This window comes from Dasypus novemcinctus, chromosome 4 (assembly GCF_030445035.2).
Source record: "Dasypus novemcinctus isolate mDasNov1 chromosome 4, mDasNov1.1.hap2, whole genome shotgun sequence".
NCBI lineage: Eukaryota > Metazoa > Chordata > Mammalia > Cingulata > Dasypodidae > Dasypus > Dasypus novemcinctus.
Genome location: NC_080676.1, coordinates 157,257,899 through 157,284,991, shown reverse-complemented (window position 1 = coordinate 157,284,991; position 27,093 = coordinate 157,257,899). Strand labels below are relative to the sequence as shown.

General features: G+C 49.3%; 1 long non-coding RNA gene across 1 annotated transcript in view; it reads left to right on the top strand.

The window, feature by feature from the left end:
• The window catches only part of LOC105744261 (uncharacterized), a 45,995-nt gene extending 21,464 nt beyond the window's left edge, over positions 1-24,531 (top strand). The window contains exons 2-4 of the long non-coding RNA XR_009185639.2: positions 11,781-11,866; positions 18,437-18,502; positions 21,823-24,531. This is a non-coding gene — a long non-coding RNA (uncharacterized lncRNA). The remainder of the gene's footprint in view (positions 1-11,780; positions 11,867-18,436; positions 18,503-21,822) is intronic.
• Positions 24,532-27,093: the final 2,562 nt, after the last annotated feature.

Genomic DNA, 27,093 nt, shown 5'->3' with positions numbered 1-27,093 from the left:
GATTAGCTGTTGTTACCTTATAAGGGCATAGAAGCAGAACCCGTCTACTAGGCTGGTCAGTAGTTACTAGGGAGAGCTTGAATTTGAGAGGGCTGAGCTGGGTAGCTCGCTGAGAGGTGGAAGAGAGCAGGCGTGTCTTTACGAGGTAGGAGGCCCTGAGATTGGCCCAGACGGAGGTGGTGTGAGGGGGCTTGCGTGAGTTTCCCCTGTGGGGAGGCGTAGGTGCATACCTCGTCCCGAGGGGCCAACCAAGGGAGGCGTATTTCGTGCCTCAGACCTCGGAGGCGGCCAGTTCTGAGAGCCAAACTTTTGCATGCTTGCCCTCAAAGCAGTAAGAGCAGACATGCTTTCCTCATTACTGATATCCAGGGGAATTCTTTCAATATTTTATCATTAAGTATGATGTTTGCTGCATTTTTTTTTTTAAGATTTATTTTTATTTATTTCTCTCCCCTTCCCACCCCCCCCCCCCCGGTTGTCTGCTCTCTGTATCCATTCACTGTGTGTTCTTCTGTGACCGCTTCAATCCTTATCAGTGGCACCGGGAATCTGTGTTTCTTTTTGTTCTGTCATCTTGTTGTGTCAGCTCTCCATGTATGCGGCGCCATTCTTGGGCAGGCTGCACTCTCCTTCGTGCTGAGCAGCTCTCCTTACGGGGTGCACTCCTTGCATGTGGGGTTCCCCTATGTGCCCCTATGTGGCACGACACTCCTTGCACACATCAGCACTGCACATGGGCCAGCTCCACATGGGTCAAGGAGGCCCTGGGTTTGAACTGTGGACCTCCCATGTGGTAGACGGATGCCCTATCCATTGGGCCAAGTCTGCTTCCCTGCTGCATGTTTCTGTAGCTACTCACCCTCATTCCCCACAAGATTAAATAGATTCCCTTCTATTCCATTGTCTTTGGCTTCTGTTGTTCCTGTTGAAAAGTCAGTTGTCAGTCTTATCCTTTGAATGTAAGGTGTTTTTTTTTCTATTTCATTAGCTACTTTAAAATTTTGGTTTTCATCAGTTTTTATATGATTTGCCTAGAAGTAATTTTCTTTGTATGTATCCTGCTTGAAGTTGGGAAAGCTTCTCAAATCAGTGGTTTAATATCTTTTGTCAGTTTTGGAAAATTCTGTCAGTACGTCTTCAACTACCACTTTCCCCATTTTATCGCCTCACTTCTGCAGTCCAATTCTCCTGTGTAAGATCTTTTCACTGTGCTGCATGTGTTATATGCAGTTCTCTGTATTTTGTACCTTTGAGAAGATTTAGTTTGGAGTTAAGACTAAATCTGATTTCCCTTTCTCTTAAGGCACAATCCTGCTGAGGTATCAGTGGATAGCCTGGAGTGTTGTCCAGGGTTCCTCCCCTCTAGCAGGTCTGTGCATGAGTGTATTAAAATTTCTGCATAGAGTTTTTGTCTCTTAATAGTAGCTTTCTGTTTTGTTTTTCAGCTTCATGCCCTGGGCAGCCAATAGCTCAAGCAAAAGCCACAAAGGATGTCAAGTTCACATTTCTCCACAAGGTCTTTTTCTGGGATTTTTGCCCCACAGGTCCTTGGTAGTCCTAAGCTCATTTTTTAAAAAAAACTTCTCAGCCCAGTGAGACTGATACAAGGTCTAGGCTGCTGCTTTTTACTCATTATCTATGGTCTGTGCATCAAATTGGTAATGCTCCAAGGGAAAAAAAAAGTAGTGGCTACTGTGTGACTCATCTCAATGTGTTACCTTTCACTCTAAGACTCTCCAGAATTAAATTCTGGGTGTCTTGGTTATTCTCTGAAGTAATCAAATGACTGTCTTTCATATTTTGTCCAGATGTTATAGTTGTTATTGGTAAAAAGTTTGTTCTGATACAAGCCACTCCTTCACAGGTAGAAATGAAAGTCCAAATATGGCATTTCTTTTTTTTTTCAAAAATAAATCAGCTTTATTGATATATATTAATAAAGCATACAATACATCCAAAGTGTACAATTGGTGGTATTTGGCGGCATTTCTTTTATTCTTGGCTTATGCCTCCAGATTTCTGGGTAAATGTCTCAGATGAATTGCTTTGAGAACCTATGGGATAGGCACTATTTTTAGTCCATTTAACAGATGAGGAAAATGAGGGTTGGAGATGTTTATTCACCTACAGTCTGACTCTGGATCCCTACTCTTTAATCTCTCTGTTATGTTGCCTTTCAGTTCATGTACTACTTTAATAAACTATATTTTAAGCATAAAATGTAAACTTTTAAAATGAAATGAATGAAGCTTTTTATAACATTTTATTTTTATATAGTGTTAAATTTACAGAAATGTTCCAAGAATAGTACAGGACACTCTCATATATCCTTCTCCTAGATTCACTAATTGTTTACATTTTGCCCCATTTGATGAATCATTTTCACTCTCTCTCAGAATCATTTGCAATTTAGTTGGAGACATCATTTACCCTTATCCCTACATGTTTTAATATATCTTCCCTAAGGACAAGAATATCTTCTTATATAATTTCAATGCAATTATTAAAATTAGGAGATTTACTGCTGAAACACCACTATTATTTAATCCAGGGTCTATATTCAAATTTTATCAATTTTCTCAATATTGTCATTTATAATTGCTTCTCCCAATCCAGGATCCAGTCCAGGACCATGCACTGCATTTAGTTGTCATGTTTTGTTAGATTCTTTTAATCTGAAACAGTTCCCCAGCTTCTCTGTCTGATGTTTCTCATGATGAGATCCAGCTAACACGTTTTTGGCATTTTCTGTGCTCTTCTCATTGCATCCTTTCAAATGGTAAGTTGTTTTAATTTTCCCTGTTACTGTTGATGTTAACTTTGAACATTTGAGAACAGACTTCTCAGCTGTAAATTTACTCCTTTCCCCTTTGTAATTAATAAGTATTTTTGTGAGGAGGCACTTTGAGACTATGTTAAGAACCCATTCTTCATCAAACTCTGCTGGGGCTCTGGTACCTTGAGCTGCCTATGTCTGAACTCTGTCTTTGTTCTTCTCTGTCTCTCTCTCTGTTGTATCCCTTTATCTTACTTAGTGTATTTTCCATTTGGTAAAGGACATCCTCAATTTGCTTCCTGAGAAAGGATGCGTGGGAGGCCAAAGTTGTGAGATTTTGCATGTCTGTCACTTTCTTCTACCCTCAGTCTTGAGTTAATGGTATGGCCAGTTATGGAATTCTGGGTTGGAAAAATTTCTCCAGACTTTTTAAGGTATTCTTTTACTGTAATCCATTTTCTAGTGTTGCTCTTAAGAAGTTGACATTCTAATTTCTAAAATGTAGAAAAATGTTTTTCTCTCTGACAACTCTTAAGGTCATTTCTTTATTCTAAGTGTGAGGCTCCTCCCATAAACCCTGCACATTCACTGGATGCTCTGACCTGTTCCAGGCAGAAATCATGCTCTTCAATGGTGACAGTTGTTTAGGGATTATTTTACAATTTCCGCTCTGGATTTTCTGTCTCTCTAGATCTCCTTTTGTTGGAGGTTGACTTCTGCTTTAATTTCTGATGCTCTTTTCATATTTTTTCTTTTCTAGTTTATCTTGGTCATTTTTATCTAGTGTCTGGGATACATTTTCAACTCCATCTTCCAGTGGGGCTATTTTATTTTTCATTTTAGCTCTCACATCGCTTATTTCTAAGAGCTCATTCTTGTTCCCTGATTGTGCCCTTTCTTCTTTCATCCTATTCTTTTTTTTTTTTTAAAGATTTATTTACTTCTCTCCCCACACCCCCCCCCCCCAGTTGTCTGCTCTCTGTGGCCATTTGCTGTGTGTTCTTCTGTGACTGCTTCTATCCTTATCAGCAGCCCCGGGAATCTGTGTCTCTTTTGGTTGCATCATCCTGCTGTGTCAGCTCTCCGTGTGTGTGGCGCCATTCCTGGGCAGGCTGCACTTTCTTTCATGCTGGGTGGCTCTCCTTACAGGGTGCACTCCTGGCATGTGGGGCTCCCCTACACGGGGGACACCCCTGCGTGGCAGGGCACTCCTTGAGCACATCAGCACTGCGCGTGGACCAGCTCACTACATGGGCCAGGAGGCCCTGGGTTTGAACCCTGGACCTCCCGTGTGGTAGGCGGACCCTCTATCAGTGGAGCCAATCCACTTCCCTCAAAGCCATCTTCACAGGCCATCTAATCCAAGTCCTCTCATCTGAATTTAATATAATCACAGGGTATCACAGCCAGAGGAATAGCTTAGTTTACAAACATATTCTTTCCCTTTTGGGGATTCCTAAATAATCTCAAACCATCACAAGGCTCTATCTCTGCTTTTGCCATAGCTGGGGAAGCCCCCTCTCCTTCCTCAAGGACTTTTTTTCTTGGAGTAAGAGTCTCAGGTCCAGGTCCCTCTGTGAGACCCTGCTTCCGGGCAGCCCCGGCCCGGGCCTGTGGCCGTGGGTTCTGCCAGTGCCTGCCACTCAAACCCCAATTCTCCAGCCCTGGCTCCCTGCCTTGCAGCCGGTGCCTGAGCCTCCCTGCTGAGTCCTGCTCAGCCTCTGGTCACCGAAGCCTGGTGGCCCCATCTACCTCCTTTCCTCCCCCGCACCATCCTTGCTCGATTTGAGCTCAGCTTTCCTTCGTCTGTCTGTCTGCCTGTCTGTTTTGGAGTATCCCTGGGGACTTCTTCTACCTCCAGGAATGTGTCATGCTTGGCGTCTGGATGTTGTGGAACAAACTGGTTCCCCAGGCACATAACCAGGAGTGCTCATCTCCAGTTCTGTGTACACCTTAACTTTACACGCACATGCACACTTGGATAGCTAGTGTGACTTTACTTTGGACCTGAACAGATAGGCTTATTTGCAGTCTTTTAGATTCAAATCCACTTGTAAGTGTGGGAGCTTTGGCGCCAGCCTCACTGGTTGATGTGAGGATTAAATGAGATGATCTATGTGGAGGAACCCTGGACACATAGTAAGCGCTTAACACATTTTAGTTTTCCCGTAGAATTAGAGTTACAAAGGACTTTCTCCAGACATAGCTGGGGTCTCAGCCTTGCCTTTGCTTTTAATTTTTAAAACTTTTTAAAAAGATTTATCTTCATTTACTCCCCCCCCACCCAAATACACACACTGCTTGCACTCGCTGTCTGCTCATCTTCTTTTTAGGAGGCACCAGAAACTGAACCTGGGGTTTCCCGCAGGGAGGGAGGTGCCCAATCATTTGAGCCACCTCTGCTCCCTGTTTGTTGTGTCTCTCATTGTGCTTCCTTACTGTGTCTCTTGGTTGCATCATCTCACTTGTCCACTTGTTACGTCAGCTAGCTGTGGCAGCCCGTCATGCCAGCTTGCTGTCTTGCTCATCATCTTTAGAGGGCACTGGGAACTGAACCTGCAACCTCCCGTGTGGTAGGCGGGAGCCCAGCTGCTTGAGCTGCATCTGCTTCTCTCAGCCTTGCCTTTGATTGTTCATCTTCACTCTATAGGAAAATCTGCTTATCCTATCAGGGGCTAGAGTCCCACCATAACGCTTGTTCTTAGGAAATGTTAGGATAAACGTGCAAATAAAATCGTGCTTCAAGTGTCACCTCTGCCAGCAATATTAGGCACTTTAGCCAGGGTAAATCCAAAGGAAGGAAGCTCTAAGTGTAGAATTTGAGACATTGGCCTAGTTGTTTTGCAGGGACAGGAGGGAAGGGGTATTGGGGATTCGAGCTCTCTGGATCCCCTAAAAATCACACTGCATGTTCAGTCACCTCTTGCTTATTCTGACAATAGCGATTTAACATTTGGAGCAACGCCTATACTTATTCCTGGTTTTATTAACACCAACAACGTAAAGAAGGATGCAAAGCCCTCTTAAATTTGGCCCCCACTGAGAAAACAAACCACCTACTATACACTCAGTTATTTAAATAGCTGAACAGAGTTGTTCTGTGCTGACTTATAATGAGGCACGCGTTTTCGAAGGCGTGATTTATGAGCCTTTCACAAATGGCTTTTAAATGGAAGCACTGACAGTTTCATCTCAGCCGTGGCTGGGTTGGAGGCCCTTTGGCCCAAAGGAGCCGAAAGGAGGGGGGTGGGAGGCAGGGGAGCGGCGGGCTGGCGGGGGCTCCTTGCCACGAGCCAGCCCCAGCCCTTCCACTGGCGAGCGGGTCCCCTCGGCGGCGCAGGGCTATTCATTTTCGTGCCGCTCGAGGAAGAAATCAGACCTGTTGACATGAAGATGGAAGGTCGCTCCCTCCAGGGCATCAGGCCTCAGCAGCGATGGAAACGTTCGCGCTCTTTCCCGCAGCTGCTTCTCTCTCCACGTGATTGTTTGGTCCCAAAGTTAGACTTTAACTTGATTTTTTTTTCCTTCCTTTTTCTCTCTCTGCTGTACTTTTCAACCAGGAGAGCGAGGAGGGTTCTGCTTCTAATACCCATGCTGGAAAATCAATGCGCTTCTTACGCACACGCTGCCCCTTCGGCCTGGGTGCCCTGGGAAACAGCCTGCAGCCAAGACGCCCAGGCAAGGCAGGGGAGGGAGATGGGAATTCCAGCCCTGCTGGTCGGGCGGGGCTCTGGGTGGGGAGGAGGCACCTTCTCTTTTCTTCTCCCCTGGTCCAAGTGGGCCCCGCACTTCTATGTCGTATTTCCAGCCCTCCGGGCACTTTCTCGAGCCCCCAAAGGTAGGGCCAAGGCTGCCCTGAGTCCCAGAGCTGCTGCAGCTGCCGGTATGGGGGACTCGGGGAGGCCGAGGGCAGGGGAGGCAGCGGGGGCTTCCTGGGGCCATTCCAGTTGGAAGAAAGGCAAGGGACTGAGGCCCCAGGGAAAAGGGGGCCGCATCCATACTCAGCCAGGCCTCTCGGAGGCTCTGCCCTGGGGACCGCCACCTGCCTCTTTCCTTGTGCCTTCTTGGAGCCTGGAGGGGCCCGGGGGGCCATGTTCACCGCCCCCGTCCCCGCAGCACACGTGGGCTTGTCCTTCTGTCCCACGGCGTTTCAGCTCTTTCCCACCCTGGTTCCTTCTTCAGCCCCTTTGCCTGGCATCCCTCATTCTGGCCCTCTCCGTTTCCCTCTTGTCCCTTCGTTTGCACAGCCAGCCTCTTCCATCTGATTGAACTCGCATATCCAGCCTTGCTCTTCCTTGGGTGCACGATTTCTCACCAGTTTCTGCACTTGATTAGGCATCATAAAGAGAAATTCTTTTAGATTTACAGCACCTGGAGAGATTTTGGAAGGGGAGGGAGGGAGGAGATAAGGAAGAAGAGAAGGAAATAAAAGAATCTTTGAAAGACAAAGTAGGCTGTTTTCTTTTTACATGACAAGCAGAAGAAAAGACTTCTTAGAGAAGAGCCCTTAAGCAGCTTTAAAACTGAATCTTGAGGAGCGGATGTGGCTCAAGCAGTTGAGCGCCTGCTTCCCGCATGGGAAGTCCCGGGTTCGGTCCCCAGTGCCTCCTAACAAAAACAAAACAAGCAAATCAATCAGGAAAACAAAATAACAACAACAACAAAAAACCAAGACCAAGGAGGAGTGAGTGAGGGACGAAACGGGGTCCCTGTTAAGGGACGAGTGGGGTCCCGTTGTGGGACGAGAGGGGTCCCGTTGTGGAACGAGCGGGGTCCCTGTTAAGGGACGAGTGGGGTCCCGTTGTGGGACGAGAGGGGTCCCTGTTAAGGGACGAGTGGGGTCCCGTTGTGGGACGAGCGGGGTCCCTGTTAAGGGACGAGTGGGGTCCCGTTGTGGGACGAGAGGGGTCCCTGGCTTGGGGAAGAAAGCCTTGTACGGCCGCTGAGGCTTCCCTCGGGGGCTCCGAAGGCGTGGAGGGCGCACGACCCAGGAAGAAGTCGCCGAGACAGGCTGATGGCACAAGTCTGGTTTATTGCTGAAGGGGATGCAGATTTATAGGATTGGGGAGTGGTGTGGCGGGTTCTGATTGGCTAGGGCAAATGCTGTTTCCATATAAGGCAATGTTCTGGCATTGGGCTAGTGATTGGCCAGTAGAGTATGTGCTAACTCTTGATAGGCTGAAGCTGTTACTAAGCTGATAGGTGGTTGTAAGCTGTTGCTGGGCAAACAGCATACTAAGAGATTAGGTTTAAGGGAGGGGGGAGGGGAAGTGAGAGCTGGGCTAGGCGGGAGATAGGAAGGGGGAGGGCAGCGCCGGCCAGCCGTTAGCAGCAAAGGCCTAGTCAGGCGTGGTCACCTTGTCTAGACCCAGTGGGCAGCAGCGGTGTCACCACTTGCCGCACTGTTTGCCACTGAGGCAAGCCGGGTGCCCCTCCTCCCACAAGTGAGGATTCCTGGTGCCTGGGGTGGGGCAGGCCCTGGAGGTGCAGGGCGGGGGCTCCTGCGGCCATAGGCTGTGGGGTAAATAGGAAGCTGAATCTCCCTGACCAGCACTGGGTGGGATGGTTGGGGGCCTCGCCAGCACCAGGAAAGGGGGTTATCAGAGTGGGCAGACCGGGAGCGGACACTCCTGGAATTGCCCAAGGCTCAAGCCAGGAAGAGACTTGAAGACCCTGAATTATCTGAGTTACTTCGTAGAGACTTTGTCTTAAATGGGGAGTAGCTGGAATTGACGTTGACGGCAAGGTGAATCTGTCCCCCAAAGGCACAAATGGGAACTCTTTTAAGTTATCCCAAAAGGAAAATCGCCTCTCTCCCCACCCCACCAAGGCGTTCCTGGGGATTTCGTCCCCCGCACAAGCATATTTCACACCCCGGGGCTCTTTGTCACAGCGCCCTGCTCACAGTCCAGGTGGCTGCTGGGTCTGAGCCCAGGGGAGGCCAAATGACTCCCCCGCATGTTGAAAACTCGGGTCACAGGGGTCCAAACAGCACAGCGTCAGGGTGTGTGTGGCACCTGCACGACCACACGAAGAACCCACCGGGAGCAGCTGCTGGAGAGGATGGTGAGTGGCCTTCACTGATGCCGACTCCCTCAGGGCCAGTGGGCAATGGTTCTGGAGCAACGAGGGCAGGAGAGAGACTATGACAAGCAGGTCTCCTCCCCAGCTAGCACTGCTGGCACCAGGTACCCTGGTAATTCCTTCTGTCAGAACACTACCGCGATGCCATCGTCAGGCAAACGAGATGGTCTTACAGAGTCATCACACTGTAACTCTGGCCCAGGCAGGGGCGGGGGCAGCTGACAGAGAGCTAGTGGCCAAGACGCTGAATCCTGGGGACCAAAGACCCTCCCCCCCAGGAGGCACAGAGTTTTTCCAAGGGCTTTGGGAATTGAAATGAATGCTGTTCTCACAAACACCCGAATGCCTGTTTTTCAAATGTGTGTAGATGGGGGTGGAATTAAATACACATTTCCGTTAAAACCATTTCATGAGTCGTTTGCATCATGGTGTGGTTTCTTAATAGACTTCACGTGGGGGTGTCATGGACAGGGCCAGAGCGCACCCATGCCCCTTTCAGGGTGCTCCCAGTCCAGCAGCCTAAAGGCCAGAAGTACAGGAAATTTCCCCCCCCTTCTTCCCCCACCTCAGCCACTGACTCCAGAGCAGGTGTAGAAATACCCCAGCTCCCAGCACCCCCAAACAGGATAATTCTAAGATGTGTGCCCTGCCTCCTTTCCCCAAGGTGCCCTGTGGAATTAAGCCTCAGCACCCCCTCAAGCAGCCACCTAACAGCACCCTTTACTGGCCGCTCTCCCTGCCCTGACCCTCCCACCCACTTATACTTCTAAAATACGAAACCATGTGCTTCCAATTCCACTTTCAGGGTCTGCTCCTGGAAGAACCCAAACTAGGACAGAGGACGTCTGAGAAGTGCCTTCTTTTCTTTCCCCCTTTTTTTTTTTTTTAAAAGCAAGGCCTGAATTCCATACTGTAAAGTGCACAAGCATTAAACACATACCCCAGTAACTATCAGTCTATCCTTGGGTAACCACCACCCACATCACGATAGCATTTCTAAGGCCCCGGCAGGTCCCTCCCACCCATGCTAACTAACTACTCATCTGGCCTTGACCACCGTAAAGCAGCCTGTTCTCGAGCTTCCGTGGAACCCTACAGTGTGTAGTACTCTCGGGGAGGCGGCTTCTTTCGTTCAACGGCATGTCTGTGAGATGCTTTTGCCTTGTGGGAGCAGTCCATTCTTTTTCACTGCTGTGTTGTATTCCATTGCCTGAAGACCACGATGTTTAAAAAGTTCTTCCTACTGTCAGCAGCCATTCGGGTCATTTCCTGTCTGCGGCAATCGTGAGTGAAGCTGCGGTGAACGTCCTCACGCAGGCCTTTGGTGCAGATGCTCCTCCCAGCACCTGAGCACATGCACAGCATTGGGCCACTGGTCAAGACCACACGCCTGGCCCTCCCACTCAAGCCTCCTTGTGCATGTCTTCAGCCCACAAGCAGCCAGAGGGTAGTGTGTCTTCGTGTCACCACTGCTGGCCATCTGGGGAGATGGCCATGTCTGGGCCAAGGGTGCCATCTTCAGGGGTGGCCCAGACAGCAGGTGTCTGGGATCCAGGGAGCTTGCTGGGTCCATGCAGAAGACAGAGAACACTTCTTCTCCCAGTCCTGGCTGCCAGAGTCACTGGAACTCTATCAGTCAGCTTTTGTTGTGTTATGCTGTGGTAACAAACAAACCTCAGAGGCCAACAATAAAGGTTTACTTCTTTTTTTTTTTTAAGATTTATTTATTTTATTTCTCTCCCCTTCCCCCTCCCCCGGCCCCAGTTGTCTCTTCTCTGTGTCCATCTGCTGCGTGTTCTTCTTTGTCAGCTTCTGTTGTTGTCAGCGGCACAGGAATCTGTGTTTCTTTTTGTTGCTGTTGCGTCATCTTGTTGTGTCAGCTCTCTGTGTGTGCGGCACCATTCCTGGGCAGGCTGCACTTTCTTTTGTGCTGGGCGGCTGTCCTTATGGGGTGCACTCCTTGCACATGGGGCTCCCCTATGCGGGGACACCCCCGCGTGGCACGGCACTCCTTGCGCGCATCAGCTCTGCGCATGGGCCAGCTGCACACGGGTCAAGGAGGCCTGGAGTTTGAACCGCGGACCTCCCATGTGGTAGACGGACGCCCTAACCACTGGACCAAGTCCGCTTCCCTAAAGGTTTACTTCTTGTTCATGCTTTGCCCAGTCTGTTACTTGTTGTTTCAGCCTGGGATCCAAGCTGAAGAAAGAGCTTCCATTCAGGACATGCTAGCCTCGTGGCAGAGGGGAAAGTGCAAGGGGTGAACAAAGCTCTCACAGCTCCAGTCCAGAAGAGACACACATCACTTCCACTCACATTGTACTGGCCTAAAAAGTCACATGGCCAAGTTTGATGGCAATGGGGACAAGGAAATACGGTCCTCCATCAGGGATGGGCAACAAATATTTTGAATAATAACATGACAAGGACTGGAAGGGGCACTGTCTGTGCTCGGAGTGTCACAGAGTGACAGCACTCCTTGCTATTCGAATTCAAACCAGCTCACAGGTCTGGAAACTATAAATTCCAATTCAGGTATGGGGTGTATTTTGCAAAAATTAGGAATCCTCTCACCTCCAAGACTACGTCACTGTACAAAGCCTGGAGCTAGATGGAGTGGGGGTGGGGTGGGGTGGCTCCCTGTTCTGTGAGCATGCTTTTCATGTCTCCTGTCCTTGGCTACGTCCAAGGCCCTGGGTCTCTCTGGTTAGATCAGAGTGGAAACTTCTAGAATTCTGAAGGGGTGGGAAAGAAGGAGACATTCAGAGAGAGAACGAGTAGCATGCCATTTGGGTGCAGAACTACGAATGTGGGCTACAGGAGGGATCCTGAGGGTGGGATCTCTCCTTGGACAGCTTTTCAACCAATCCTGCTCTCAGCCTAGCGCCCTCTTTTCTGTGTGCTGTTCTCTCGTTTTCAGGAATGCCTGGTGCCCCAGTTCCTGAGCCTTCCTGTGGTTCTGTAGCAGGAATACTTTTTCTTTTTAATGACCTACCCCCTTACCAGGTAAGATTCATCTTTCTGCCTTCTGAGAAGTCACATACCATTTGTCCATTCACTTTTCACCTTTCACTTTCTCTTATCTTCTACTGCTCCTTCTCCTGGCCTGTTTGTTCTTGTGGGTTAATTCCTCGCTATTTATGCCTTTACTGTCATTTTAGTGGGATATGAGGAAAGTGTGAAGAGAGCCGCTAGGTTGAACCAGACTTGCTCTTACTTTATCATTCCAGGAGAGCCTGGATGGTTCCCCGAGGCCGGGGAGGCCTCCCTCCTCAGGGGGCTTAAAGCAGAGGCGGTCCTGGAGGGCCCCTGTTCTCCCTGGACGCCAACCAGAGCGCCACGCACAGCCCCGCGTTCAGAGGGGCAGCCCCGTCCCGCAGCCAGCCGGGGTACAGGCCAGAGGACGCGGCTGTGGGCGTGGTCAGGGAGTCAGGGGAGGGGCGTGGCCAAGGGGCCAGGGGGCGTGGCGTGGCCAGGGAGAGCGATGCCGGGGGCGTGGCCTGGGGAGCCGGGGCGTGGCCAGGGGGCAGTGGCCGGGGCTTCACTACGGCGGAGACTGGGGGGAAGTTGTCCAGCTTTGGGCGAAGGGCCGACCTTCGCCTTTGGTGGCTTTCCACTCCATCCGGCAGTGCTCAGAGGTTTTGTTAATTAATTCAATGGAATTTATCAACCACAGAGCTTTCTGTCAGGACTTCTCCTTTCTCTGCTCTGAGGCTAGGCCGGAACTGTCGCCTCACCCTCCGGGTTTCCGGGGCTGCCCTCACAAAGGCCTGAGAACCGGGGGCTTCACCGGGGTAACTGACCCCCTCAGCGCTGGCGGCCAGAGGCCTGAAACGTCTGCGGGACGGATGCGTCCCAGCCCCTCTGCCGTCGGCGGGGGCCCTCGCCTCGCTGCTGTGAGGGACACAGCTCCGGCCTCCGCCCCGCGCACCCCTGGCCGGCGGCTCCGTGTGTCCTCGGTCGCCCCTCGCCCTTCTTATAAGGGCACCAGTCATCGCGGATTAAGGGCCCACCCGCTCCAACGCCACCTCATCTTAACCTGCCCAAGTCCCCCAAATAAGGCCCCATTCTGAGGTACGGGGCTTGGACTTCGACAGACCTTTCCTGTGGACACAATCCAACCCGGAACACCCTTTTTTTCTGAATTCTAACACAAGTCACCCCATAACACCCCTTTTTGAATTCTAATAGTGCTCCACTTTTCCTGCCTGTGGTGAAGAGAAGAGCAATTGCTTCTGGGAAAAGTGTAACTAGACTCTGAAAAACCCCCAAACTCCTGAAAGTGGCTTGCAAGGCCCTCACTGCTGGCACCCCCTCTTTCTCATCGCTCCCCACTTCCTTGAGTTTTTGCTTTCCCTCTGCTCTCACCTCCGGAAGCACCCTTCCTTCTCCCTTCCCTGGCTAACTCCTACTCCTCCTTTCGCTCTGATGCTGCGCCCTCCCCCCGGGGTCTCTGGCAGATCCAGGCTAGGCCAGATGGAGTCCAGGCTAGCCCAGGTGTCCCCTCCTTGCCCCACCCTGTCCTCTTGCTCAAGGCCCTCATCCCACACCACTGCACTGACCCTTTCACCCATGGGCCTGTGAGCCCCGAGAAGCTGTGGCCAGGCTTGGACTTCTCCCTGCAGCGTCCTGGACCATCCTAAGCGCTGCACAAACACTCGCAGAATGAACAAGAGAACAAAAAAGGTGGAATTCATCATACTCATTCTGCATTTCCGCAGCCAGAGACCCGCCTTTCAGAGCATACTCAGTTTTTCGTCTGCTTTTTAAATTAAAACTAGTTAAAAAAAAAAAAATCTGGGGTGGAGGGGGTGTAGCTCAGTGGTTGAGCACCTGTTTGACATGTCTGAGGTCCCCAGTTCAATCTCTGCCACCTCCTAAAAAACAGAAAATCTGGGTGGGTCCTGGTCAGCCCTCAGCGGGCTGTTCTGGTATTTTAGAACAAAACTAACTCTGAGTGGGAGATGAACAGAGCCATTAGGTAGAATTAATTGGAGCGATTAAAAGCACATCGTTTTCCCAGAAAACCCAGACTTTACCTGCTGGCTGGGACAGCCCTGCTGCGGAGCAGCCGCATGGCCCTGCCGGCCTTCCCTGGTGGCTCTGCAGGGGTAGCCGACTGGTGGTTCTCACTGGTCATCGCTGTTTGTGGCAGTGACACATTAATTGAACCTCACTACTTCCAGGTGTGTGGCACACTCCAGGGTCACCCGTGCAGGGGGTTTCATGTGTATCCAATTACTGCAGTGAGATGAAGGAATGTAACATGCCGTACGTTAAAACGTCAATTACCACCCCTTATGGGACTGCCCGCAGACCAAACCAGTCAAGCCGCTTGCCTCCAGCGCGAGTTCTGTTGGGACTGGAGACTCTGTAAAACATGCATGTGTTTTGGGAGCAGCTGGGTGGAAACGGGGAACCGAGAGGGGACTGGCCAAAGGGTTAGGGAATCCATCTTGAGAATTCAAGCAACATGTTCCCATTTGTTTAGAGATGCCAAAGCGAGTGTTCTAGGACGTGCGATTGGAGTCAGGAAGCCACGGCAAGCTGCAGTTACTCACCCCGGGATGCTCTCATCTGCTAAGGGCCCAGGGACGCGGATTAAATAGCTGTCACTGTGTAAAGGGGAGTTATCGTACAAGGCTAGTTTATGACCTTCACATTGGAAATGTTTATGTGTTTAGGGTTTGCATCAAGTGCAGAAACGGGTAATTGCCTGCAAGTTTGGGCCTCGTTTCTTAACCTCAAGTTCGGATCATTCAATGGTTGAAAAATAAAATTAGTTTGGGTAAGAATAACGAAAGACATGAGGTTTTCTGCCAAATCTTGCTCTTTGGAGTTTGCTTTCTCTTTGGTACTCAGGTTACTAAAGCTTGGACTCCTCGGAGGGCCCGTGGCTGTCCCTGAGGCCTCTTTTGGAGGAATTTTTTGTCCTTCCTTCCTTTTTTGAAAGGCATTTTTCTTAGAAGCCAGGACTGATGATTATAATTAGTATTTATTATAGCATCTCCCCTCCCCAAACCTCTCTTTTAGCTCTGTTGTGGATGAAATAAGTATTATCCGCCTTTTTCATTGCAACAAAAGGAGGGCTGACATTCTCATTCAAGGTCACCTGACAAAATATTCCGCATGGAAATCACAGTTGCTTCAGTTCCGCTATTGCTTAGACAAACAAGTCAAGTTTTTTCACTGTTCTTTCGTTTAGAGGTACTGTTAGCCCTCCCTCTTCACTGCGCTGACCTTTGCATTCATTCATCAGTCAGCAAATATTTGTCAACTACCTTTTAAATGTGCCAATTGTAGGAATGAGAGTCCTCGATTGAAAGAATACAGATCAAATTCCAACCTTCACAATTACACGGAACTCTTGGGACTAGGAAATGAACAATATTGATTCAATTGAATTTAATGCCCAGCTCTTTCCCTTTTACCCCCTTTCTATGTCTCTTCTTTTCACCCTTTTCTTCTCAAGTCCTCTTGCTTCTTGTGTTGCTTTTCCCCCTAATTTGGACATTGGCCCCCTAATATGTGGAGCCATATGAAACTTCTGATATTCAGCCATGGTCTATCTAGAAAATGCAATTTCCTTTGGTTCATACAAGCCTGCTCCAGGAAGTTTGTGGTTTCACAGTTGTAGTCAAAACTGCACATTATTTGGACAAGCATTTTATTATAGCTGTGGCGACTGTTTTTATTGTTCAGATAGCAGCCTCTTGTCTTCTGGATTGCATTGACATTTTACTCAGTTAGGCTGCTTTAAAAGAAGCCAGGCTGTTCCCTCTCTTTCTGTGGGAGAGCGAGTGGGAGGAGGTCCTGTAGGAGCACGGTGGGGCTTGTGCTCTAGGAAACTTCCGTGGACCAAAGATCGGATGAGATCCCAGCTGGGGCCAGCCTGCCTCAGAGAGAGCTTGGAGGACAGGGGCTGCTGCCCACCCAGCTCACCTGCTCGCCCTGAGTCTGACCCTATTTTCATCACTACAGGTGGGCAAGATGCTTTCCCACATGACCACACCTCTTTTAGTTATTTTAAAACAGCACAAGGCAAGGAAGAAAATCTGTTCCAGGACTCTGTCCTTGATTGGGCTTCCTTGCTGGAATTCGAGCGTAGCTGCGGAAGTCCCAGCCTTAGACACAAAGGCTTGGGAGCAGGTCCTTCCAGACCATCAGGCTTAGGCTGGACAGGCGGCCAGAGGTCAGGGAATGAGCTGGCAGTGGGCCCCAGCCCTGAACTCCTGGTTTTCTGATGACTTGGGCTGCAGGGGACAGCTGAGCAGACCATGTTAATCAAGCACTTACACCAAACCCGTGGAATGGGTTTATTAACCACCCTGGCCTCGTCTCTTACTGAATTCAGAAAGCACCCCCCCCCCCCCATTTTGTGCATCTTTACGATGACCTGAGTGGCACACGTGCACTAGAAAACAGAGCCAGAGGGAAGGATTTAGTACTAATGCTTTATCTGGGAAGTGCAATCTCAAGGCGGTGAGCACGAGAGAAAGGGGAATTGAGGCAGGGACGGTGGGAAGCAATGCGGAGTCAGGAGGCCAGAGCTAGTTGCTTGGCAGAGGTACTGGTCAGCTCCATGGGAGGTCCCCGGACACTCTGTATGGAGGAACTGGGTCTAAGAGGCGTCCACTGGGGGCAGAAGCGGGAGGAAATGTATCTACCTGGCTTCCTGCAGTCTCCCACTTCCCACTGGTCTGAGTCCACTCCTTGGGGAGTTAAGTCCCCGCTCTATTAGCCTGCATCATCACGCTTCTTTCCAGCCAGACAGGTGCCAAGTCCCAAGCCCTGTGGTGTGCGTTTCATCTGGGGCCATAAGGGGCAGGAGGAGCCAGAGTCTTGTTAGATGTGTCCTATGCATAACCCTATTCAAATGACAATTAGTGAATATTTACTACATGGCCCCTTGGCCTAGGTAGGCAGGCTTAAGCCAAATCACACACGCAGAGGAATCCCACACGCAATCAAAGCAAGTATTAGCCTGGCAGGATGGCACAGATGAGATGTGTACCCGAAAGCACTAATAGAGAACCATGGGGGCCCAGGGGAACATTTGTTTAAAAAAGGTTGGAAACATTCCTATGTTTACACAGGCTTATTAGCTCTATGAACTGGAAGGCTCAGCTGCCGGAAAAATCAACGTCTTATTTAACCTTATTCTAAGAAATGGAAATAAAGGCATTTCCAGATTCCATTTCACCAGTCACTGATGCCACAGAGAATTGTTGAGAATTTGCGATGTCCTGGCAACATGCTAGACGCTTTTTGAAATTGTCCTATTTAGTCCTCAGCACAGTCCTGTCATTCCTATTGCACATTCAAAGAAATGATGCTTTAGACGGATTAATCGACTTGTCTAAGGTCACACAGCATGCAGGCTGCAGAGCTGGGATGTTTTTCTAGGCTGCAAAGCTGGGATTTTTTCCCCCCAGGTTGCTGGCTTCAAGTCCAGTCCTGTTTTCCTGGCCATACAGTACACTATAGACATGGTGTAGTAGATGTCCACTGTCATGGATTGGAGCTGTGTGGACCCCCGAAAAACACATTCTTAGGCTTAAACCTTTCCTGTGGGTGTGAACCAATTGTAAATAGGACATTTTGCTGAGACTACGTCAGATAAGGTGTGGCCCACCCCAATCAGGCGGGTCTTAACCCTTTTACTGGAGTCCTTTATAAGAATGAAATTCAGGGCGGCAGTCTTGGGCCAGTGGTTAGGGCGTCCGTCTACCACATGGGAGGTCCGCGGCTCCTTGACCCGAGTGGAGCTGGCCCACGAGCAGTGCTGATGCGCGAAAGGAGTGCCCTGCCACACAGGGGTGTCCCCTGCGTAGGGGAGCCCCACGTGCAAGGAGTGTACCCGGTAAGGAGAGCTGCCCAGCGTGAAAGAAAGTGCAGCCTGCCCAGGAATGGCACCGCACATACGGAGAGCTGACACAACAAGATGACGCAACCAAAAGAAACACAGATTCCCGTGCCGCTGACAACAACAGAAGCGGACGAAGAAGACGCAGCAAATAGACACAGAGAATAGACAACCGGGGTGGGGGGGGGGTGAGGGGAGAGAAATAAATAAATAAACAAATCTTAAAAAAAAAAAGAATGACATTCAGAGAGATAACCACAGGAAGCAAGAAACTGAGTGTGAACAGAACCTGGAATAGAAGGGAGAGACCAGGAGACGCCGCCCTGTGCCTTGCCAGGGGACAAGCTAAGGACCAAGCACCGCTGGCAGCCAGCGCCCGACTGCCCCCGCCTTTGGGAAGAAAGCAATGCCTTGATGACACCTAGATTTCCCCCAGCTTCACCATGAACCAATAAATTCCCGTTGTTTAGCCTGACCCATTTCACAGTATTTGAGCAGCCCAGGAAAGGAACAGCCGCACTTAGTAATCACGTCATTCAGTGAGGATGTGTGGAGTGGCATGCTTGTGTCTCGAACACCATTAGCAGGAAGTCCCAGGCCCCGACGAGCCCCCATGGCATGAAGAAAATTGAAAGAATAGATGGTTTAAAATCTCAACTGGCTCGAGCCTGCCCTTGACTTTGTTTTTCCTCTTCCTCTTTTCTATTTAGGTTTTGTTTGAATCGCTGTTACAGGGGATGCTGGAATCTGGCCGCCCAGGATAGAGGTGCTGAGAGGTGAGTGTGGGCTGGAAGGCGGCACGGAATGGGGGGCAGGAAGCCTTACCTGGCCCCACAGAGCTGGACAGTTACAAGCCTAAGGGATGTGAGGCAGGATGAGCTTTGAACAGTCACCGGCCATGTCTGTTTTGTTTCCTGGGAGGCCACATTGGGATGGAGAGCAGGGGCCGGTAAATTGGATTCCTAAGACACTGAGAGCTATTACAGGAACGAGAGAGGCACCCAAAGTCCTGAGGGAAAGCTAAGATCCAAATAGGTGTGGTGAAGTCCAGGGAATGTAGACACAGCGTTAGTTTGACCTCCTTTCTCATTCCATCAGCTCAGAGGCCTCCCATCTTCAAGGGTCGGCTGACAGGTTCTGAACATGAGTCAAAATACACAAAACGGGGGGGGCCCTCGTGGGGTGATGGAGAGCTCAGGTTTGCAAAGGAGCCTGAAGTGTGTAGTGGAGGGAGACAGGCCTGGTGCTGGAAGCCTGGCCATCTGGCATCAAGGGCAGGTGCTCCTGGGGGCCGGTCCTTCTCAGGTCCCAGTCCGGTTTTGCCCAGTTTTATCCGACCCAGAGGCCGGTACAGGGTTCTCAGATCGACCCCAGCTTTAACAACAGCCCGAGGGAAGGGAATGTGGCTCAACTGGGCTCCCGCCAACCATATAGGAGATCCGGGGTTCAATTCCCGGGGCCTCCTGGTGAAGGCAAGCTGGCCTGTGCGGGAGTGCTGGCCCGTGTGGAGTGCTGGCCTGCGCAGAGAGCTGGCACTGCAAGATGACGCAATGAAGAGAGACACAGAGGAGACAATAAAAGACGCAGCAGACCAGGGAGCTGAGGTGGTGCAAGAGATTGAGTGCCTCTCTCCCACTCTGGAAGGTTCCAGGATGAGTTCCAGGTGCCACTTGAAGAGCAGACAAGCAGACACAGAAGAACACACAGCAAATGGACATAGTGAGTGCAAACAAGGTGCAGCAGGGAATAAAAAAATAAATAAATCCTTAAAAAAAAAGAGAACAGCCCAAGGTCAGTCCAGTTCACCAGGCTGCGTGTGCAGTGTTTCTGAAGAGTCAGAGAACCTTCCAGGGCCTTGGAAAGCATCGTGAATAGGGAGAGAAGTCCAGTGCACCGCTGGGATAACCAGGGCCCAGAGCCCTGGCTTTCAGGGTGCAGCTCGCACCTCCTCTTCCTGGTCCCCCCAGCACAGGAGGTGCGGGCACGTCCCCAGGGCCCTGGGCTGGCTTGAGATCCGGCCTGGAGTTGGGAAACTGCTCCTTTCTGAGTGATGGAGACCTTCGCTTGGAGTCCCCTCCCCCTTGACAAATAAACCGGGGCATGGAGAGCGTTTCACCACACATTATTAGGCAAAATTGGATTAATTAACCTCGTCTGGCCCCTCGGCTCGGGAGACAGAAAAAAAGGGGTCTAGTTCAAACGCAGCCCTTTGAAAATGTCAGCCATGACTCAGTGATAAATATTTATAAATATATATGCTGCATATCAACAGGGTGGCCAGTGTTTTTTGCATGTACGTCCACAAAGGCACTTTGTCGTGAACATGCATCCAAAGCTGCAGCCTTGAAAGGGCCATTATGGCTGGGCCTAGGAATGTTTATTAAGAATAATATGCAAAACGGGGCGTCCTCTGAAAGAGCCCATTGACGGGGTATCAGCACGGCCAGGGCCGGGCAGGGATGATAATGTTCCCGGCAGGGCTCGGCCCGGCGGAGAGCAATGTGGTGTGTCAGCAGCCTGGCCACTTCTGGTTGTGGGTGTTTGTTCTGGAAACATCAACTTAGGGCTCGAGCGTGGCCTCAAGCCGTGGCGCCTGGCCATTGAGTCCCAGGGCCATGTGCAGGATTTCCCCTCCTCGAGCTGAGCTCCAGGTCGGAACTGGAGTTCTGGTTCTACATCCAGTTAAATCCCATTCTCCTGCCCATCCTCTGAAGAGGAAGCCTTCTTGGAGATGTGTCGAGGTTGGTGTTTTCCTGGCCTCTCCCTCGCTGTTCTTAGTAGATATCCTTGCAGCTTAATTCCTTCTGGACATCTCAGGATCCTGTCCTTGTCTTAGGGTACTTTTCATTCACTTGTTCAATCAGTGTTTATTGAGTGCCTACTGTGCGCCCAATATGGACCTGGGACTCCAGTGAGGATTAAGAAAGATCAGATTTCCCCATCCTCCTCCTGGGAGGAAGCAGGTAGGAAAATGAGTCATCAAAGAGCAAGTATGACTTCAGAGGGGGGTGAGTGAGCTGAAAATAGAGAGGAGCCCTGGAGGGGAGAGTTTCCTGAGGTTTGGGGGGGGAGTTGGCTGTTTTAGGATGGAATTCCAGGATGCGTCTCCAGACGCAGTTGGTGGGCTGAGAAGTATGTGCTTGAAGGGGACACAGCCTTTTTTTTAAAATAAAGATTTATTTTATTTATGTTCCCCCCTCCCCCCAATTGTCTGCTCTCTGTGTCCATTCACTTCGTGTTCTTCTGTATTTGCTTTATTCTCTTTAAGCGGCTCCAGAAACCAATCCTGGGAACTTCTGGAGTGGGAGAGAGATGATCGATCTCTTGTGCCACCTCAGCTCCCTGATCTGCTGTGTCTCTTATTGTCTCTCCTCTGTATTTCTTTTTGTTGCATCGTCTTGCTGTGCCAGCTCTCTGTGTGGGCCAGCACTCCTGGGTGGGGCAGCACTCCTGTGTGGGCCAGCACTCCTGGGTGGGGCAGTACTCTGCAAAGGCCAGCACTCCACGTGGGCCAGCTCACCACACGGGCCAGCTTGCCCTCACCAGGAGGCCCTGGGCATCGAACCCTGGACCTCCCATATGGTAGACAGGAGCCCAATTGCTTGAGCTGCATCTGCTTCCCTGGGTCACAGCCTTTTGCAGCTACCTGAACATTGGAGGCTGAAAGAGGCTTCCAGGCAGAGCACACAGCAAGGAGGGCAAAAGGCCAGTGAGGAGTGAGCTTTGAGGAACAGAAAGCTCCATGGGGCAGAAGCAGGTGAGCCTGGGGAGGCAGTGGGGAGCTCCGAGGAAGGGCCCCTCACCGCTGGCGTTGGGAAACCAAAAACTGTCCTGGAGGGCTGGTTCCTCTCCTTCTGGAGGTACTGATCCCGCCATAGCTAAGAACCCTTGGGGAAGCCAGGAGATAATTTGGAGGTTGTCAATTCACAATTGCAGTTGTTGATTGATTTACTTAGAAACCTCCCTGGGGGAACAATGGTACGTGGATTTTGGGGGTACTTTTTCCTACTCCATATTTTGTTTTGAGTCTAACTCTGTAGGCCACAAGATTTTTTTCATCACAGAGATTGATACAACCCTCTTTATTTGATCCCAGTTCTGCTGGAAGCTTCCCCGGTGGCTTATTTCCTCTCATCGCTCAGCACGGTTGGAAGATGAAATTTTAAAAATCAACTTTATTCGTTATTCCAAGAGTAGTTGACATCAAGATCAATACGTCCCGACAGAAGCTATTAACATTTTAATGAGCTACTCAGTAATATTCCAAAGACGTGTCAGGGAGTCGTGGCCCCTCTGCTTTGGAGACAACTGTAAACACGGAGAAGACAGCCCAGCCGGGGGAGCTGTCACCCATCGATGCTGGGAAGAAGAGTGCACATGCATGAATAAAGAAGCTCACAAGGTCGCTGTCCCTGGGCTGTGAAGTTTACTGTACGGCCAATAACCTTTTAGAATCCACTAACAGATAGAGACGTCTGCTTCGGTCAGTTGCCAGAGTTGTGTGCTTGGGGAGGGGCGCTGGGGCCGCGGGGTGGACTGAGGAGGAATGCTTGGGGCCGCTGTCTTTAGATTCAGATCTGGAAACGTTCCTGTGGGGATGCCTGAATGTTTGGAGGAGAAAAAAAGTCCAGAAGATGGGAAGAGAAGACGGAGTAACTCTGAGAAGAGGAAGTGGGAAGAACTGTGGGAAACAGGCCAAGAGAAGGACGGTGTCCTCATGTCTGTCCCCACGCCCTCCCAGCCAAGTGTGGAGTGCTTTGGAGCCAATCCCCATCGCTCGCCTTGACCCTGTTTGGAGTTTTCTCTCTCACCTCCTTCATCCAACTCCCTGGAATTTCCTGGACAGATACTGCGAGTTCTTTCTTGTTCTGATTGGGCTCTAGACCAGCAGAGCAGAGAGCCCACTCCCTCTCCTGAAGACTAGTGCACCCTAACTCGGACGTGGGCTCTTCCTGGGACGGTGGTCTCTGGAAGGCAAAATTAATTCTGTGTTTAGGCCAAGGGAAGAAGCCCCCTTGTGTGTGAACTCTGGGAATACAAGACCCCGCTCACCTTCCGGGGCAGATGCTGAATCCCTGCTTTCCTCCTGGGCTAGATCTGGGCTGGTGGGGTGGGGCGAGAGGTTGGCGGACTGCCTGGGAGTTGCTGACATTGCACCCTGCGGAGGTGCAAGGGGCGAGTTGATGGACCCAGGAGCCCGAGATCGTGAGCTTCAGCGGCTTGCGTCTAGGGCTGGAAAAAGAAGCTGGTGGGTGAGGGGTTAGGGATGGGGGTGAGCCCAGGAAAGCAACCACAAATGGTGATAGGGTTCTTTGCCAGTAGGGGTGGGGCGAGGAAGGACCAAAGAAAGTTACCCAGAGCACGGCGTCCTTACAACCTGGATGTCGTGAAGCCAAGGAGAGTTAGATCAAAAGCGACCCAGTGTTTTTCAGCCACTTTGCCATTTTGCTCTCATTTTTCTTCCCTGGAAAAAGGCAGACCTGGAGATTGGAATGTCCTGAGCTCAAGCCTAGGGCACCTGTCTGTTAGCTGTGGGCACAGTCAAGGTCTAAGCCTCTGTGGGCCACACAGTGCATGATGACCCTGTGGCTGCCCTACGGAATTGTAACGGAAGTCAGATGAGACCGTGTGTATAAAGCACATTGTACAGAAGCATCTAATCAAACCTTCTCGTGGGGCAGAGAGGTGTTCAAGATTAGGTGGCTCCACCAGGGCCCCATGCACCTGGAATAGAATCCTACCCTCTCACCTGGACCGTCCAAGGTCATGGAATGTACTGTTCCTACGGTCGGCTTCTCCACCGGGCTGCCCCCCAGTGGCCTCGTGCTCAGCCCATTCCAATCTGGACTCAACATCTCCTCTCCAAAGCTGCCCTCTCTCCATCCTCTTGGAAGCTGTTACAACCTCCCACTGAGACATACACCCTGGAAACGCCTTCCTCCTTCTCACTCTAACTGGCTAACCACTAAGGTTTTTTCACAGCCACCTTCTCAGCAGCTCTTGAAGCTGCCCACTCCTCTCCATGCCCAGTTGCCCAGCCCAGGCCACCATCCCCTCTTGCCATGATGCTGTCTCATTGGTCTCCCCACCTCTGGACTGTCCCCTGCAGCCCATTCTCCACACGGCAGCCAGGGTACTCTTTCTAGGGCACAAGTCTGGTCATGCCATGCTCTCACTTAAACTCTTCTATGGCTCCTGATTTCCTTCAGACACATACAAACCTCCAGGGTCTGGTCTCATCTTGGCCATGGTCGACCTTGAACTCTATATGCCAGCCAGAAAGAATCACTCATGCTCCTCTGAGCAGGCAACGTCCTGTTCTCTCTCCTATAATGTTCTAGACCAGGGTTTCTCAACCTCTTTGGTTCCACAGACCCCTTTGCCAGCAGGTGAAAATCACAGACCCCTTCTCAGAAAATAGCAGCAGATAGTTTCATGACACTCAACATTGGCATGTCGTTCAATTAAATTTTAGGATTATTCAAAATTACGTTTTACAATTTTCCGATAATTTCAATACCTGATAACCTAATACAGTTCAACATGTCTTCAAACGGTCATTTTCAGCCAACATTTAGAAATCCAAGTTTTCCCACGGTGTCATAAAACTGTCTCCACCATCCCTGCTAACCTTTTTGCAGGCATTTAGCCACTGCATTCAGAATACACTACATCAAAATAAAAATCATACTAAGTCCACACTATACTGTGTGCTATTTAATAAATATATCACACTCACACTAACACATTCCTACAAGAATGTTTTTAAATGCATAAAATAAAATTACAAAGGAAATCAGTTACAGATATTGAAATATGTTTTTATTTTAATAACTATACACATGTGCTTCTTTCTTAATACATCAAATAATAATCCAATACATAAAAAAGATGGGAAAGTTAAAGTTAAATTTTATTTTTTAAAGACATGTTGATGTGCAGACTCTTGTTTATCTTGAATAAGAACATTAAACTGTGGTGTAGTATTTGACAAGGCAGCAAGCATAGGATGTTGAACATCTAATGGAGTTGAATTTTTTGCTTTCATTGTTATAAGCGTTGAAAATCCCGATTCGCAAAGATATATTGCTGCAAATGGAATCAAAGCTTCCGTAGCTCACTTTACAGGGTGAGGATAGGACAGGCTTCTTGCTGGGAACACCAGAATTCTCCAAGGCTTTTTGAGTTAGACGCCAGTTGTAGCAAGTTTTTTGTCCTACTATCAATGAGTTTATCTTTGGTTAAGTCAACATCTTTGATATGGTTTATATCAGAAAGAAAAGGATTGCCAGTTGCAGTTAGAGGTCAGAAAAAATAAAGATAAGAAGTTGATTTTTTTTTTCAGTTCAAGCTCATGGACCCCCTGAAATCCTTCCATGGACTCCTTGGGGTTCCGTGGACCCCTGTTAAGAACTGCTCTTCTACACACATGGCACCTTCTTGCTTGGAAGAGCCCCAGACTTGGTTTAATGCTCTATTGTCATTCTGGACATGAGTGACAATTTTTGATTAAGGGTCCTCACATTTTTCATTTTGCACTGGGTCCTCCAATTTATGTAGCCTCTCCTCTCCTTCAGATTTTCTCCTAATCTTGGAGGGAAAGCAGCAAAATGGGGTCCTCTCGGTTTTTTTCTTCCTTTCTTTGACTTGCCAGCCCTCTGGCAGAGGTACAATCAAACTGAAAAGAAGTAGATGAAACCCAAGGAAAAGGAGGCAAGAGCTGGGTAAAGGTGGAAGGCACAGCCTGCTTTCTCCTGAGCTGGATAAGCTTGCTTTGAAATAATCTAGAATGGACAGTCAGGGTGACCCTTGTCTGGAACAGAGCAGGAGAGGTGGGCTTCTTTTAAGTGGCTCAAGGCAGGGGTGTTGGGCAGCAGTGAGAAGAGGGGTTGAGGCCCTGGGCAGGACCCATCATTTCATTTCTCACCAAATGCCACCAGTAGTGTCCCCAAGCCCACTGGGAAATAATGCCTATCTCCAGCACAGGCCCATGGTACTTGAGGTGCGCCCTGCAAATGGCAGAAACAAAAAAATCCAAGGCAGAACAGACCAATAAAAATAGCTCTCAGCCAACAGCCTGTTTCTACAAATTGCAATTAAGCACTGCTGGCATTTGCAAATAAACGTGGTACCACTTTCCATCTCTGGGTGGCTTGATTTAATGTCCTGTGACATCTGACATACCAGATCATTCCTCAAGAACCAAAATCAGAAACTCCATGTCATTCAACCTCTAACATAGATGAGGGAGTCAAGGGGCAGACTGTGGCTCCCATGAAGCTGTGAACGCAGCGTCTCCTAGAGGGACAGCAGGCCGGCATCAGGGACACGGACACCGGGGAATGCAGGTTCTTTCCCCGAACTCCCCATTTCCAAGATGATGGCGTTGATCCTAGAGAGGAGAGACCTAAATATTCTGCAATTGTGTCCTTTTTTTCCTGCTCAAGCAAATTGTCCCTATGAAAGCTTTTTAGCATATGATTCTACTGCATATATTGGGCCTCCTATAGCAGAGGCCACGTCCCTTTTCCCCCCTAATTTTTAAAAATCAAAATCCAGCTATGTGCTTTGCATGTTATTGGACTGGAGTTTTTAAATTTTGTTTTTTTAAAGAAGTACAACTTGCAGGACGGAGCCAGGTGAAATCAAAATCTTCTAATCAGGACCTCTTTTCAGGTTGCAAATAATGAGTGTGTTTTTTGAAGAAATTGCTTTTTCTTTGTTATCTTGGACCCTGTGATCATCTAGTCTTATTACCTTGTTACCATGTCTTTGTTATTTTATTTTATTATTGTGCTTAAAGAGTACATAATAGAAAACTTGTCCTTTTCACCACTTTTAAGTATACAGTTCAGTGGCATTAAGTACATTCACAATGTTGTGTAACCCTCACCACTATTTCCAGAACATTTTCATCACCCCATACAGAAACTTTATACACATTAAGTAATGATTTCCCAGTCTCACCCCCCAGCCCCTGGTAACCTCTATTCTATTTTCTGTCTCTGAATTTTCTAATTCTAGATATTTCGAATCATTGGAATCATATAACATGTGGCTTTTTGTGTCTGGCTTACTTAGACTGGCATCATGTTTTCAACATTTATCCATGTTGTCACATGTATCACAGCTCCATTACTTCTTTTTTTAAAGGAATTTATTGCCTTTTTTTTTTAAAAAAAAAAAAAAAAGCACTTGTATTTTATTTTTTCCCTCCCCCTGCCTCTCCCCTCCCCTGCTGTTTTTGCTGTCTGTGTCCATTCACTGTGCAATCTTCTGTATCTAGTTCTCTCTTTGTCTTCTCTTCTTATTTTTCTCCTCTAGGATTCACTGGAATTCAATCCTGGGGACCTCTGATGTGGAGAGA